At 39.0% G+C, this 15,124-nt stretch overlaps 1 long non-coding RNA gene across 1 annotated transcript in view; it reads left to right on the top strand.

The window, feature by feature from the left end:
* Nucleotides 1-14,877, top strand: part of LOC103103595 (uncharacterized) — a 90,111-nt gene extending 75,234 nt beyond the window's left edge. Inside the window, exon 4 of the long non-coding RNA XR_461768.3 lies at nt 14,273-14,877. This is a non-coding gene — a long non-coding RNA (uncharacterized LOC103103595). The remainder of the gene's footprint in view (nt 1-14,272) is intronic.
* Nucleotides 14,878-15,124: the final 247 nt, after the last annotated feature.

Raw genomic sequence — 15,124 nt, 5'->3', positions numbered from 1 at the left:
AATCCCATTGAGTTTTGTTTTATTCATTTAAAAACATTATTTTGAGAGATTTATAGGCTTTATCGCATTGCCTTAGGGCTTGGTGCCAGAAAAAAAAAATCTTGAGAAATTTTGGATTAGATGGTGTCTAAGCTTCCTTCCAACTCTACAGTCAATATGGTTGTTGTTGAGTCACTTTTTCAGTCATGTCCCACTCTTTGTGACACCAGTTGAGGTTTTCTCAGCTAAGATACTGAAGTGATTTGTCATTTCCTTCTCCAGCACATTTTATAGATGAGGAAACTGACCCAACTAGGGTTATGTGACTTGCTCTAATCACTGTACCACCTAGTCAATGTTAATAAGTGTCTACTATGTGCTAAGTGCTGTGCTAAACCCTAGGGACAGAAATATGAAAAAAGAAAGACAGTCTGTGCTCTCGAGGAGCTTACACTCTAATGGGAGAAGACAACACACAAAAGGAAGCTGGAAAGCTAGGAAAGGGGGAAGGTATCTAACATGGTGATCTGGTGGAGAAGTCAGAAAAAGTTCCTGGATGAGAAGTGAGATGTCTGCCAGGTGAGCACCCTCCTTAAGAGGAGGTTTTAGAGCTCATGGTCCCACCCTCCATTCAGAGGACAGATAGTGGCAATGAGGCGGAATTCCCAGGCTGGTAGAATCTTGCAGGATGATGAAGTTTTCCTTCTAATGAGCTTCCTGGGACATTGTGGAGGAGTCAGAGAAGGCCCAGATGGATAGAGCTATGATTCTATGGCTCCTAATTCCCATCTAGTTCTTTTTTTTAAAAATCCTTACCTTCCACCTTAGAATCATTATTGATTCTAAGGCAGAAGAGTGGTAAAGAGTAGGCAATGGGGGTTAAGTGACTTGCCCAGGGACACACAGTTAGGAAGTGTCTGAGGTTGGATTTGAACCCAGGGGTTCTGGTCTCTAAATCTGGCTCTCAATCCATGGAACCACCTAGCTGTCCCTCACCTCCACCTAGTTCTAAATTAAGATTTCTTGCTTTACCGGACAGATTTTTGGAAGAATTGACCAAATCTATCCACAATAAATTTGTCTAGGTGGATATAGCTCCTGATCTGCTCAAAGTTACCTGTCAATATGTACACATGGAGTCCCATCTTCAGTCATGGCTAAAGCATGGCAGACCTTCCAACTATATGCTCAGCTACTGAGTGTTCCCTGTTGAGTAAAGGAAGGGAACTGGTTCAGTTTAAAGGATATCATGTCCAAGTTACCCCTGCTTACCAGCAAGAGTTCACTTAAGACAGGAAGTCACAGGCAGACTGGATACAGGAGGAGTGCCTTCTTGTTTCATCTAGTCCTAGAGTACCCTCCCATGATCCATCCATCTCTTCTTGATCTCTGAGATCAAACAACCTGGTCTCTTAAGTGTTTGCTTCTTGGGTTTGGTAGATTTGGAGGCTTCTTTGAACTTGTGGATTCAGTCTTAATTCAATCAATCAGTCAGCAAAAGTTTACTAAGTGCCCTCAATATGCTAGATTCTGTGCTAAAATGAGGACACAATGAAAAAGGCAACAAATTTACATTGGAATGAAAGAGAGAACACATACATAAATAGGTATATACAAAAAACAATTCAAAGTAGATAGAAAATTACTTAGAGGAGAGGATACTAGCAGTTGGGGGGACCTGAAGAGGGAGAACATTTGCAGAAGGTAGCATTTGAGCTATGTCTTGAAGGAGGCTGAGGATTTTAAGAGGTGAAAGTGAGGTAGGGGGAACAGCCAGTGCAAAAACTCAGAGATGGGAGATAGGGTACATAGCATAGTGTCTGGCACATTGCAAGCACTTAATAAATTCTTATTGATTATCTTGTCTTCAATCTCTAGCAATGTCAATTTCTACACATTATTATTTCTGCCTTATTGAGTTACCAAAGAGTCACTGAGGTGGAAGGGCTAAATATAGAGGAGGAAACAATCTTAGGAATGATCTAGCTCAATTCTATTTTACAGATGAAGAGAGATGAGTAACTTTTCTAAGGTCACAGAGATGATGAATAGTAGGAGTAGGACTCAAACCTGGTCCTGACTTCAACTCTACTAAACCACATTGCATTTTCCCATAGCCAGAGTTGAAATGAATATTTCAGGCAAAAGTAGGATGTGGAAAGGAATTTGGTTGGAATTATCCAGCTAATCATCCTGTCAAAAAATATTTACCAAGATCCATTATGTCTAGTACCATATTAGGTACTAGGAAAGATTTAAAGATGCCACTAACTAGCAGTGGGACCTTGAGAATTGATTTCCATTTCCTTAGCTGCCTCTGGGAAGCTAGATGGGGCAGTGGCTAGAGCTCCATGCCTGGAGTCAGGAAAATTCATCTGGCCTCAGATACTTACTACCTATGTGACCATGGGAAAGTCACTTACCCTGTTTGCCTCAGTCCCTCATCTGTAAAAGTAAGTTGGAGAAGGAATGGCAAACCACTCCAGTTTCTTTACTAATTAAATCCCAAATGGGATTCCAAAGATTTGGACACAACTGAAAAGACTGAAAAACCAAAACAATTAGCAGTGTTATCTTGTATTGATCTCCATTTCCTTAGCCGTAAAATGAAGACTGACTCATGTCATTGATCTAACCATTTTGGAGAGTAATCTGGAATTATATGCAAAGAGTTATAGGAATATGTATACCCTTTGACTCAGCACTATAACTAATAGGTCTGTTCCTAAGATGATCAGGGAAAAAGGAGAAGAGCCTATATGTTCTAAAATATCTATGGCAGCTCCCTTTGTGGTAGGAAAGAATTGGAAATTGAGGGGGTGCCCTTCAATTGGGGAATGACTGAACAAGTTGTTATGATTGTTAGAATTCTACTGTGTGATGAGAAAAAAGCAGGTTAAATTTAAAGAAACATGGAAAGACTTACATGAAATTATGAAGAGAGAAATGTGTAGAACTAAGAGAATATTATATAAAGCAATAGAAATATTGTTTAAACAATAACTGTGAATATCCACTTCCGGAGAAAGAATTGATAAATTGAAATATTTGTGATATAGTTTTAGTCTCTTCTTTAAAAACCTGGGTGCTGTTATATTTAAATTTTAGTTTCTAGTAATAAAAGTATTATATTTTTATGAGGTTTATTAAAGATTAAGAAATAAAAGAAAATGCAAAATAAGAAAGCACGTGCCTAGGAGGGCCAAAAGGCCCATTCAATTTCACTTACTACATCTTGGGAGATGCATGTCCCTAGAAGCAGAAACCTAGCGAGCCAGCCTAGAAGGCAGAGTCAGTTTAAATACAAATTGTGTTCTCAAACTCAGGATGAGATTATAGGGCAATCTGGGAACTAGCAAGGACTTCTGGGGATTGAAGTCTGGGGTTCAAATCTACATTTTTACAGTGCTATACCATTTGGTGCATACATGTTTAGTATTGATATTACTTCATTGTTTATAGCACCTTTTAGCAAGATGTACTTTCCTTCCTTATCTCTTTTAATCAGATCAATTTTTACTTTAGCTTTGTCTGAAGCTACTCCTGCTTTTTTTACTTTAGACAATGCATAATAAGTTCTGCTCCAGCCTTTTACCTTTAATCTGTGTGTGTCACCCTGCCTCAAATGTGTTTCTTGTAAACAACATATAGTAGGATTCTGGTTTTTAATCCACACTGCTATCTACTTCTGTTTTATGGGTAGTTCATCCCATTCACATTCAGTTATGATTCCCAACTGTGTATTTCCCTCTGTGTTCTTTTCCCCTTTTGATCCCTTCTCTATTCCCTTTCACTCCACTACTCTTCACCAATGTTTTGCTTTTTATCATCCCCCCTTATCCTTCCCTCCAATTTCCTCCCTCTTCACTTGTCTTATCCCCCTTCTACTTCTCTTTAGGGTAAGATAGAATTCTATACCACAAAAAGTATATTTTCCCCCTCCCTGAGCCAGTTACAATGAGAATAAAGTTTAAGCATTGCCCATCACCACCCTCATCCTCCACTCCCTGTAATAATTTTTATGCCTGTCTATGTAATGTAATTTACCCCATTCCATTTTTCTCCCTTTTCTATCAGTGTAATCCTCTTTTTCACCTCTTGATTTTTTTACATATAATATCATCATAATCAGCTTACTTCCCCATCCTCTTTCTAAGTATATTCCTTCTATATGCTCTACTACTAAGAATAACATTTGAGAAGTACAGATATCCTCTTTCTATGTAGAAATACAAACATTTTGACCTTTATGAGTTCCTTAAATTTTCTCTTTCTTATTTACTTTTTTAGGCTTCTCTTGGGTCTCATATTTGGACTTCAATTTTTTTGTTTAGGTTTGGCTTATTCCTCAGGAATTCTTGGGAATCTCCTATCTTATTGAAGGTCCATTTTTCCCCCTGTAAAAGTATATATTCAGTTTTTCTGGATAGCTGACTCTGGGTTGTAAACCTAGATCTTTCATCTTCATGAATATAATATTCCATGCCCTCTGATCTTTTAATGTGGAAGCTGCTAAGTCCTGTGTGATTGTAGCTCCATGGTTTTTAATTCTTTATTTCTGGCTGTTTACAGTATTTTCTCCTTGGCTTGGGGGTTCTTGAATTTAGCCATTATATTCTTGGAAGTTGTCATTTGAGGATTTCTTTCTGGAGGTGATTTGTGAATTCTTTCACAATTTCTTCATATAGTTTTATATATACTTTCCCCCCATCAAATAATGTTTTCTCTAATGTGGGGAGGGAAGAAAAGGAGGGAAATAAATATAACAAAGAAATTTTTTAAAAAGACTAGGGGGAAGCTAGGTGGTTGAGTGGATAGAAAGCCAGATCTAGAGATGGGATGTTGTAGGTTCAAATCTTCCCTCAGATACTTCCTAGCTGTGAGATTTTAGACAAGTCACTTAACCCCCATTGCCAAGTCTTTACCACTCTTTTGCCTTAGAACCTGGTTGATTGATTGAATTAAGATTGAATCCACAAGTTCAAAGAAGCCTCCAAGTCTACCAAACCCAAGAAGCAAACATTGAGGAGACCTGGCTGTTTGATTTCAGAGACCAAAAATAGATGGATTATCAGAGGATGCTCTCTCTCTGACTGAACACAAGACATGCTTCCTTCTCTGGAGCATTTAATGCTCCACTTGAGCCTCTACTGGGAACTGGAGCTGGGGAAGTGCGGAAGTATTTTTGTTTTTGTTTTTAGTTAGGGTGATAACCTAGTAATCTCTCTCTCTCTCTCTCTCTCTCTCTCTCTGTCTCTCTCTCTCTCTCTCTCTCTCTTTCTCTCTCTCTCTCTCTCTCTCTCTCTCTCTCTCTCTCTCTCTCTCTCTCTCTTTCTCTTTCTCTCTCTCTCTCTCTCTCTCTCTCTCTCTTTCTCTCTCTCTCTCTCTCTCTCACACACACACACACTTTTACTAATAAATAATTATAAATTCATATACAATCTTCAAGAAATTCTAATCATAACAGCTAGGAAGTGTCTGAGGCTAGATTTGAATCTTCCATTTCCAGGTCTAGCACTCTATCCCCTGTGGTACCTGGCTGTCCCCTATATCTAACTATATCTAAATCTTTATTGGTAGTACCATCTTCACAGAGGGCAGCAGTAAACTTGGATATGAGACTTAGAATAACAAAAATACCAACAATAATTGTGAAATTATTTTCCAGAATCGGAGTGTGAAGGGACCTCAGAGGCCAACCAGTCCCACTCATATCTGACCAAAAATCTTCCACAACTCACCATCTTGTCTTTGCTTGAAGACATAGTCTAGGGAAAGGAAACTATCTGCTGAGGCTATTTTATTTGTGGAGAACTCTAATTGTTAGGAAGTTTTTCTTTACATTAAGTCTATCTCTGCCTTTTTGAAACTTCCGCCCATTGTTCCTATTTCTGCCCTCTAATGTTCCAAATCCTTCTTCCAGATGACAGCTTTCCAGAGACTTGAAGGCAGTTATCACGTCCATCCTATGTCTTTTTTTTCCATGATAAAAATTTCTGATTCATTCAACCAATCCTCAACTGGCATGAATATGAGGCCCTTCACCATTCTAGTCACCCTTTTTGTGGGGATGCTCTCTAGTTTATCCACATCTTTCCTAAAATATGGCATCCTGAACTGAATACAATATTTCAAATGTGTTCCCAAGGCAGAATGCAACAATACTTTTTGCTTTCCTCTTTCTAGATATTCTTTTTCTTTCTCTTAATGCAGCCTATTAGAATGTTAGATTTTTTGTTGCCATTTCAACTGATCTTTGGCTCTCTTTCAACAATTGAAGTACCTCCAGAGTGGAACCTGAACCCTCCACCCCCTTCCCTTTCCTTTTTCTCTATGACAATTGGGTCATGCCTTACAAATTATTCAAGTCTCAAAAAGCACCGACACTAAAATCTGTGAGGGATGGATTTGGCTATGCCTTTCCCAGGAGCCTGTGACAGCACAAAAATGGATGATGGGAAACCGGCAATTGGGGTTAGTCAACTAACTGTGACCCAATGGGGAAGATTCATGTCCCTACTACATACTACTCATACCACTTATTGTACATTGACTTCCATTTTTATTAATTTAAGAATAATTATTCAGTCAATTTCCCCCAAAATCATTAAGTACAACAGTGTGCCAATAACTGTGTCAAACCCTGGAAATAACAGGAGAAGAATGAAGTAGTTCTTGCCCTCAAAGAGTTCACCTTCTGTTGGTGGAAAAAAGATATATTTATGTAAATATGTATGAAATACATACTGTACAAAGAAAATTTGGGGGAAGGGGACTCAACAGCTCGATGAATCAGGAGAGGCACATAGGTGGTGACTAGTCAAATTTTTTTTTTTTAAATATATTTTATTTGATCATTTCCAAGCATTATTCGTTAAAGACATAGATCATTTTCTTTTCCTCCCCCCCACCCCCCATAGCCGACGCGTAAGTCCACTGGGCATTAGATGTTTTCTTGATTTGAACCCATTGCTTTGTTGATAGTATTTGCATTAGAGTGTTCATTTAAAGTCTATCCTCTGTCATGTCCCCTCAACCTCTGTATTCAGGCAGTTGCTTTTTCTCGGTGTTTCCACTCCCATAGTTTATCCTTTGCTTATGAATGGTGTTTTTTTTCTCCTGGATCCCTGAAAGTTGTTCAGGGACATTACACCGCCCCTAATGGAGAAGTCCATTACATTCGATTATACCACAGTGTATTAGTCTCTGTGTACAATGTTCTCCTGGTTCTGCTCCTCTCGCTCTGCATCACTTCCTGGAGGTTGTTCCAGTCTCCATGGAACTTCTCCACTTTATTATTCCTTTGAGCACAATAGTATTCCATCACCAACATATACCACAATTTGTTCAGCCATTCCCCAATTGATGGGCATCCCCTCGTTTTCCAGTTTTGGGCCACCACAAAGAGCGCAGCTATGAATATTTTTGTACAAGTCTTTGTGTCCATTATCTCTTTGGGGTACAGACCCAGCAGTGCTATGGCTGGGTCAAAGGGTAGATATTCTTTTGTCGCCCTTTGGGCATAGTTCCAAATTGCCCTCCAAAATGGTTGGATCAGTTCACAACTCCACCAGCAATGAATTAATGTCCCTACTTTGCCACATCCCCTCCAGCATTCATTACTTTCCTTTGCTGTTATGTTAGCCAATCTGCTAGGTGTGAGGTGATACCTCAGAGTTGTTTTGATTTGCATCTCTCTGATTATAAGAGATGTAGAACACTTCTTCATGTGCTTGTTAATAGTTTTGATTTCTTTATCTGAGAACTGCCTATCCATTTCCCTTGCCCATTTATCAATTGGAGAATGGCTTGATTTTTTGTACAATTGATTTAGCTCATTATAAATATGAGTAATTAAACCTTTGTCAGAGGTTTCTATGAAGATTTTTTCCCAATTTGTTGTTTCCCTTCTGATTTTAGTTATATTGGTTTTGTTTGTACAAAAGCTTTTTAGTTTGATGTAGTCAAAATTATTTATTTTACATTTTGTGATTCTTTCTATATCTTGCTTGGTTTTAAAGCCTTTCCCCTCCCAAAGGTCTGACATGTATACTATTCTGTGTTTACCCAATTTACTTATGGTTTCCTTCTTTATGTTTAAGTCACTCACCCATTTTGAATTTATCTTGGTGTAGGGTGTGAGGTGTTGATCTATTCCTAGTCTCTCCCACACTGTCTTCCAATTTTCCCAGCAGTTTTTATCGAATAGTGGATTTTTGTCCCAAAAGCTGGGATCTTTGGGTTTATCGTATACTGTCTTGCTGAGGTCGTTTTCCCCCAGTCTATTCCACTGATCTTCCTTTCTGTTTCTTAGCCAGTACCAAATTGTTTTGATGACTGCTGCTTTGTAATATAGTTTTAGGTCAGGGACTGCAAGGCCCCCATCATATGTGTTTTTTTTCATTAATTCCCTGGATATCCTTGATCTTTTGTTCTTCCAAATGAACTTTGTTATGGTTTTTTCTAAATCAGTGAAGAAGTATTTTGGTAGTTCAATGGGTATGGCACTAAATAGATAAATAAGTTTGGGTAGGATGGTCATTTTTATTATATTGGCTCGTCCTATCCATGAGCAGTTAATGTTTTTCCAATTGTTCAAGTCTAGTTTTAGTTGTGTGGCGAGTGTTTTGTAGTTGTGTTCATATAGTTCCTGTGTTTGTCTTGGGAGATAGATTCCTAGGTATTTTATTTTGTCTAAGGTGATTTTGAATGGGATTTCTCTTTCTAGTTCTTGCTGCTGAGCTGTGTTGGAGATATATAGAAAAGCTGATGATTTATGTGGGTTTATTTTGTATCCTGCAACTTTGCTAAAGTTGTTGATTATTTCAATTAGCTTTTTGGTTGAATCTCTAGGATTCTTTAAGTAGACCATCATGTCATCCGCAAAGAGTGATAACTTGGTCTCCTCCTTGCCTATTCTGATACCTTCAATTTCTTTATCTTCTCTAATTGCTACTGCTAGTGTTTCTAGTACAATGTCAAATAGTAGAGGTGATAATGGGCATCCTTGTTTCACTCCTGATCTTATTGGGAATGCATCTAGTTTATCCCCATTGCAGATGATATTAGCTGTTGGTTTTAGATATATACTGTTTATTATTTTTAGGAATGACCCTTCTATTCCTATGCTTTCTAGTGTTTTTAATAGGAAAGGGTGTTGTATTTTATCAAAGGCTTTTTCTGCATCTATTGAGATAATCATGTGGTTCTTGCTAGTTTGCTTGTTGATGTGGTCAATTATGTGGATGGTTTTCCTAATGTTGAACCAGCCCTGCATCCCTGGTATGAATCCTACTTGATCATGGTGAATGATCCTTCTGATCACTTGCTGGAGTCTTTTTGCTAGTATCCTATTTAAAATTTTTGCATCTATATTCATTAGGGAGATTGGTCTATAGTTTTCTTTCTCTGTTTTTGACCTGCCTGGTTTTGGAATCAGTACCATGTTTGTGTCGTAAAAGGAGTTTGGTAGAACTCCCTCTTTGCTTATTATGTCAAATAGTTTGTATAGTATTGGGGTCAACTGTTCTCTGAATGTTTGATAGAATTCACAGGTGAATCCGTCAGGCCCTGGGGATTTTTTCTTAGGAAGTTCTTTGATGGCTTGATGGATTTCAATTTCTGATATGGGATTATTTAAGAATTCTATTTCCTCTTCTGTTAGTCTAGGCAGTTTGTATTTTTGTATATATTCATCCATTTCTCCTAAATTGGTGTATTTATTGCCATATAATTGGGCAAAGTAATTTCTAATGATTGCCTTAATTTCCTCCTCATTGGAGGTGCTGTCCCCCTTTTCATCTTTAATGCTGTGAATTTGCTTTTCTTCCTTCCTTTTTTTAATTAGATTGACCAGTACTTTGTCTATTTTGTTTGTTTTTTCAAAGTACCAGCTTCTTGTCTTATTTATTAAATCAATAGTTCTATCACTTTCGATTTTATTAATTTCTCCCTTAATTTTTAGGATTTCAAATTTGGTTTTCTGCTGGGGGTTTTTAATTTGATCGCTTTCGAGTTTTTTCAATTGCATTTCCAATTGATTGATCTCTGCTCTCCCTTGTTTGTTAATATGAGCTTTCAGGGATATGAATTTGCCTCTGATTACCGCTTTGGCTGCATCCCAAAAGGTTTGAAAGGATGTTTCGCCATTGTCATTTTCCTTGATGAAATTATTAATTGTTTCTATGATTTCTTCTTTAGCTAAATGGTTTTGGAGTATCATATTGTTTAATTTCCAATTGGTTTTAGATTTGGTTTTCCATGTACCATTACTAATCATTATTTTTATTGCCTTGTGATCTGAGAAGGCTGCATTCATTATTTCTGCTTTTTTGCATTTGTGTGCTATGTTTCTGTGACCTAATGTATGGTCAATTTTTGTGAATGTGCCATGTGGTGCTGAGAAGAAGGTGTATTCCTTTTTATCCCTATTTATTTTTCTCCATATGTCTATTAATTCTAATTTTTCTAAGATTTCATTCACTTCTTTTACCTCTTTCTTATTTATTTTTTGATTTGATTTATCTAAATTTGATAATGGTTGGTTTAAGTCTCCCACTAGTATGGTTTTATTGTCTATTTCTTCCTTCAATTCTCCTAGTTTCTCCATTAGAAATTTGGGTGCTATATTATTTGGTGCATACATGTTGATTAATGATATTTCCTCATTGTCTAGAGTCCCTTTTAACAAAATATAATTACCTTCCCTATCCCTTTTGATCAGGTCTATTTTTGCATTGGCTTTATCAGATATCATGATTACCACTCCTGCCTTCTTTCTATCAGTTGAGGCCCAGAAGGTCTTACTCCATCCTTTAATTCTGACCTTGTGGGTGTCAACCCGCCTCATGTGTGTTTCTTGAAGACAACATATGGTAGGGTTTTGGATTCTAATCCATTCTGCTATTCGTCTACGTTTTATGGGTGAGTTCATCCCATTCACGTTCAAAGTTATGATTGTCATTTGTGGACTCCCTGGCATTTTGATTGCCTTCCCTAATTCTAACCTTTTCTTCTTCGGCTCTACCTTTTAGTCCAGTGATTTACTTTGAATCAGTCCCCCTTGTCCCCTCCCTTGATGTTTCCCTTTTTAGTCCCTCCCTTTTTGTTCCCTCCCCCTCCCCCCTCTCTTTCCCTCCCTTTTTGTTCTCCCTCTCCCCCTCCCCCCCTTGGTTTTCCCTTCTCCTTACCCTTGTTGGGTAAGATAGAATTCAAGATCCCAATGGATCTGGATGTTTTTCCCTCTCAGAGTTGATTTCCCTGAGATTGAGGTTTAAGTAAACCCCCCCCCTCTCTTCCTCTCCTTCTTATAGGAGTTTTCTTCCCCTCCCCTTCCCCTGTGAATCTTTGTGTGAGAACCATTATTCTATTTGGTCTTTCTTTACCCCCTATTTATACATTACATTTTCCCCACATATTAGTATACATAGGTTGATATAAATGTAGTCCTTATAGAAGAGAATTTGAGTAAAAGAAGATAACATTTTTCCCCTTTCCTTAATATTTACCTTTTCAGGTATTCCTTGCTCTTTGATTTTCGGTATCAAACTTTCCACAGAGCTCTGGTCTTTTCTTTGCAAAAAGTTGGAAGTCTTCTATTTTGTTGAATGCCCATACTTTCCCTTGGAAGTATATAGTCAGTTTTGCTGGGTAGCTGATTCTTGGTTGGAGACCCAGCTCTCTGGCCTTTCTGAAGATCATGTTCCATGCCTTACGATCATTCAGAGTAGAACTTGCAAGGTCTTGGGTGACCCTGATTGGCATTCCTTTATATCTAAATTGTCTTTTTCTGGCTTCCTGTAGGATTTTTTCTTTTGTTTGATAGCTTTGGAATTTGGCAATTACATTCCTGGGAGTTGTCTTTTGGGGGTTTAGTGTAGAAGGTGTTCTGTGAGCTCTGTCAGTGGATGTATTGCCCCCTTGTTCTAGAATCTCTGGGCAATTTTCTTTGATTATATCTTGTATCACCATGTCCAGTTTGGTGTTTATTTCTGGCTTATCTGGGAGTCCAATTATTCTTAAATTATCCCTTCTCCCCCTATTTTCCAGATCTATCACCTTGTCGGTGAGATATTTTATGTTCTCTTCTAATTTCTTGGTATTTTGGCTTTGCTTTATTGATTCTTGCTCTTTTACACGATCATTGTCTTCCAGCTGCCTGATTCTGGCCTTTAAAGCCTGGTTTTCTTTTACAGTTTGGTCAAACTGGTTTTGTAGATGCGTGAATTTCTTTTGCATTATTTCCAGCTTTTCCTCCCAGAAGGCTTCCATCTTTTTGGTCATTTCTGATTCAAATTCTTCATAGGTTTGTGGAGAGTTTCCATTTCCTTTGGAAGGTTTTGGAGCATTTTCTTTTATATTATCTTCTGTCTGCTCTGTATTTTGTATTTTGGCTCCATAGAATGTGTCCAAAGTCGCCCCTTTCTTCTTATTTTTCTTGGTATTTTGGGGCTTCTGTGGTTCTGTGGAGTTTGCCATTTCTGAATGTGGAGGATTAATTTTTCTTGTCTCTTTCTGGTGTTCAGGGGCTTTAGTCCTGGGCAGATAGTTCTATGAGCTTTCCCTGGGTTAAACTGAATATGCCTCACTGGAACTGGAATGGAAGGGTCGGACCACGAGGCCACACTCTCCCCCTGGCTCGATTTCCGGAAGTTGCCTTCAGAATCGCTGGCCGTGAGGCTGTTTCGTCGGCCTGCGGGGGGATGGGCTGCCGCTTCCCCAAGCTCCGAGAGCACAGACTTTCACTGAGACTTGGATAGCAGGATCCAGCCGGTGAGGCTGTCTTGCCCGCCCTGAGGGTTGCTGTTGTTTTGACCAGCTCTCTGCAGCGGAGGCCCCAGGCAGTAACTTTCACCCGGACCGACCAGCTCTCTGCAGCGGAGGCCCCAGGCAGTAACTCTCACCCGGACCAACGGGCTCTCTGCAGCGGAAGCCCCAGGCAGTAACTTTCACCCGGACTGGGACTTGGGTAGAAGACCCTGAGGGTTGTTGTTCCTCAGACCCTGCTCTCTGAGCCCGGCGCGGCTGCCGCTTCCGGGAGCCTTGGACTCTGCGCTCCTACCCCTGAGGTCCGAGGGATCTCGGGTTCTGGCTTTTAAGGGGAGCCGTACCTTTTGAACCGGGTCCAGGTCCAGGAGGAGGGTTCCCAGGGTCTGTGCTGTTGATCGTTTTGAATTTCGGCGCCTTAGGAGCTTCTAGTTTGAGATCGGTCGGGAAGGGTTTTCCGGAGATCTGAACTTCAGCTTTCTCTAAGCCGCCATCTTAACCGGAAGTCTAGTCAAAATTTTGAAAGAAATAAAGTATTCCAAGAGGGAGAAGTGAAGTGGAAGTGCATTTCAGAGGCAGGGGAGAGTTAGGAACAGAAATGGGAGATTGAGCATTATGGGTAAGGAACAGGAAGGAGACCACTTTGGATCCTAGAGTGTGGGAAGAGGAGTCATGCATAATAAAACTGGAAAGATAACTTGGATCTACATTGTGAGGGGGCTTTAAAAGCTAACTAGAAAAGCTTATATTTGATTCTAGAGTCTTCCACTGTTGTTGCTTAATGACTAGGGGAGTGAACTGGTCAGACTTCTACTTTATGAAAGTTACTTTGGTACCTGTGAAGAAGGTGACATGGAATATGGAGGGGTTTGAGGAGGAAAATAAATTAGGAAATAATTAGAGAAATATAGGGGAGAAGTGGAAAAGGGGTGAGCTAGGGTGGTGGTTTGGGGAGTAGATAATAGGAGACTGATACAAGAGATATTTTAGAGATAGAAATGACAAGATTTACCTTTTGATTATATATATGTATGTGGGATATGGAAAATGGAGTAAGCATTTATTTAGTGCCTACTGGGTGTTAGGCATTGGGTGCTAAGTGCTTTATAAACATTTCATTTGATCTTCACAACAAATGTAAAATAATTGCTGTTATTATTCTTATTTTACAGTTAAGGAAATTAAGGCAAATATATCACTAATGCTAAGAAAAAACTGATCAGTTTGAAAAGAAACTTTTGTTATCAGCGGCTATTACTTACTAAAATATACAAACTTTAAAAACTGAACCTTCTGGAGGCACCTAGGTGGCTCAGTGTATTGAGAGCCGGACCCATAGAATGGAGGTCCTGAGTTCAAATCTAGCCTCAAACATTTCTTAACTGTATGACCCTGGGCAAGTCACTTGACCCCCATTGCCTAGGCCTTACCACTCTTCTGCCTTGGAACCAATACATAGTATTGATTCTAAGACTGGAGGGAAGGGTTTAAAAAAATTGAGTCTTTTCTATTTTCTTCTTTCTTCCAGGGGAGGAGGAACAAGGGATCACCCTCTGACCATTTAGAAGGATAAATTTAGCACTACAGGAGATAATAAATTTATGGGATCATCAGAAATAGCTACTAAAGAAAGCTGGGATATAATAATGAAAGAACATTTTAAGGTTTGCACAGCATTCTGTCTACTTCATTTCATCTCACTGGACCCTGCCAACAATCCTGAGAGATAGGTGCTATGCTATTATTATTGTTATTATTATTAATCAGCCCATCAACAAACATTTAAGAACTTACTGTGCTCTAATCAGTATGCTAAGCAATTGGGATTAAAAATAAAAAAGCAAAAGCAAAAGACAGTCCTACCCTCAAGGAACTTCCAATATAATAGGGGAGACATTAAGCAAACCAGGTGTACAAACTAACAGAGGGAAAGGACTAAAGTGAAGGGGAATTAGAGAAGGCATTATTATTTTACTAATGAGGAAATGGGTTCAGAGAAATTTCATAACTTGCTAATTGTACATAGCTTGTAAGTATCTGAGTTTCATGACCATATTCAACCTCTAAGGTTGATGTCTGTGAAGATATTCATGTCCAACTATATCCCTTAGGGTCTCCTTAGGTAACAGAACACTGGGTCAGATAGTTCATGGGCCTGAATCAGTAAGACTTAATTTTTTCTATGTTTCTATGAAGCAACATTGAAGACATTTGCCTCTGAAGTGGGGAGCTGGCCCTTTGAAAGGACAGGTCCTATCTAGGTATATGTAGTAACCTTACCATAGAATATAGGCTTTTTGAGGGTGTGAATTCTCACTCTCTCTCTCTCTCTCTCTCTCTCTCTGTCCATCCATCCATCCATCATTCCATCCATCCATCC

The sequence above is a fragment of the Monodelphis domestica genome, chromosome 2 (genome assembly GCF_027887165.1).
Source record: "Monodelphis domestica isolate mMonDom1 chromosome 2, mMonDom1.pri, whole genome shotgun sequence".
NCBI classification, from domain to species: Eukaryota; Metazoa; Chordata; class Mammalia; order Didelphimorphia; family Didelphidae; genus Monodelphis; species Monodelphis domestica.
The sequence above is the reverse complement of the archived record's forward strand: the minus strand, read 5'-3'. Positions and strand labels throughout refer to the sequence as shown.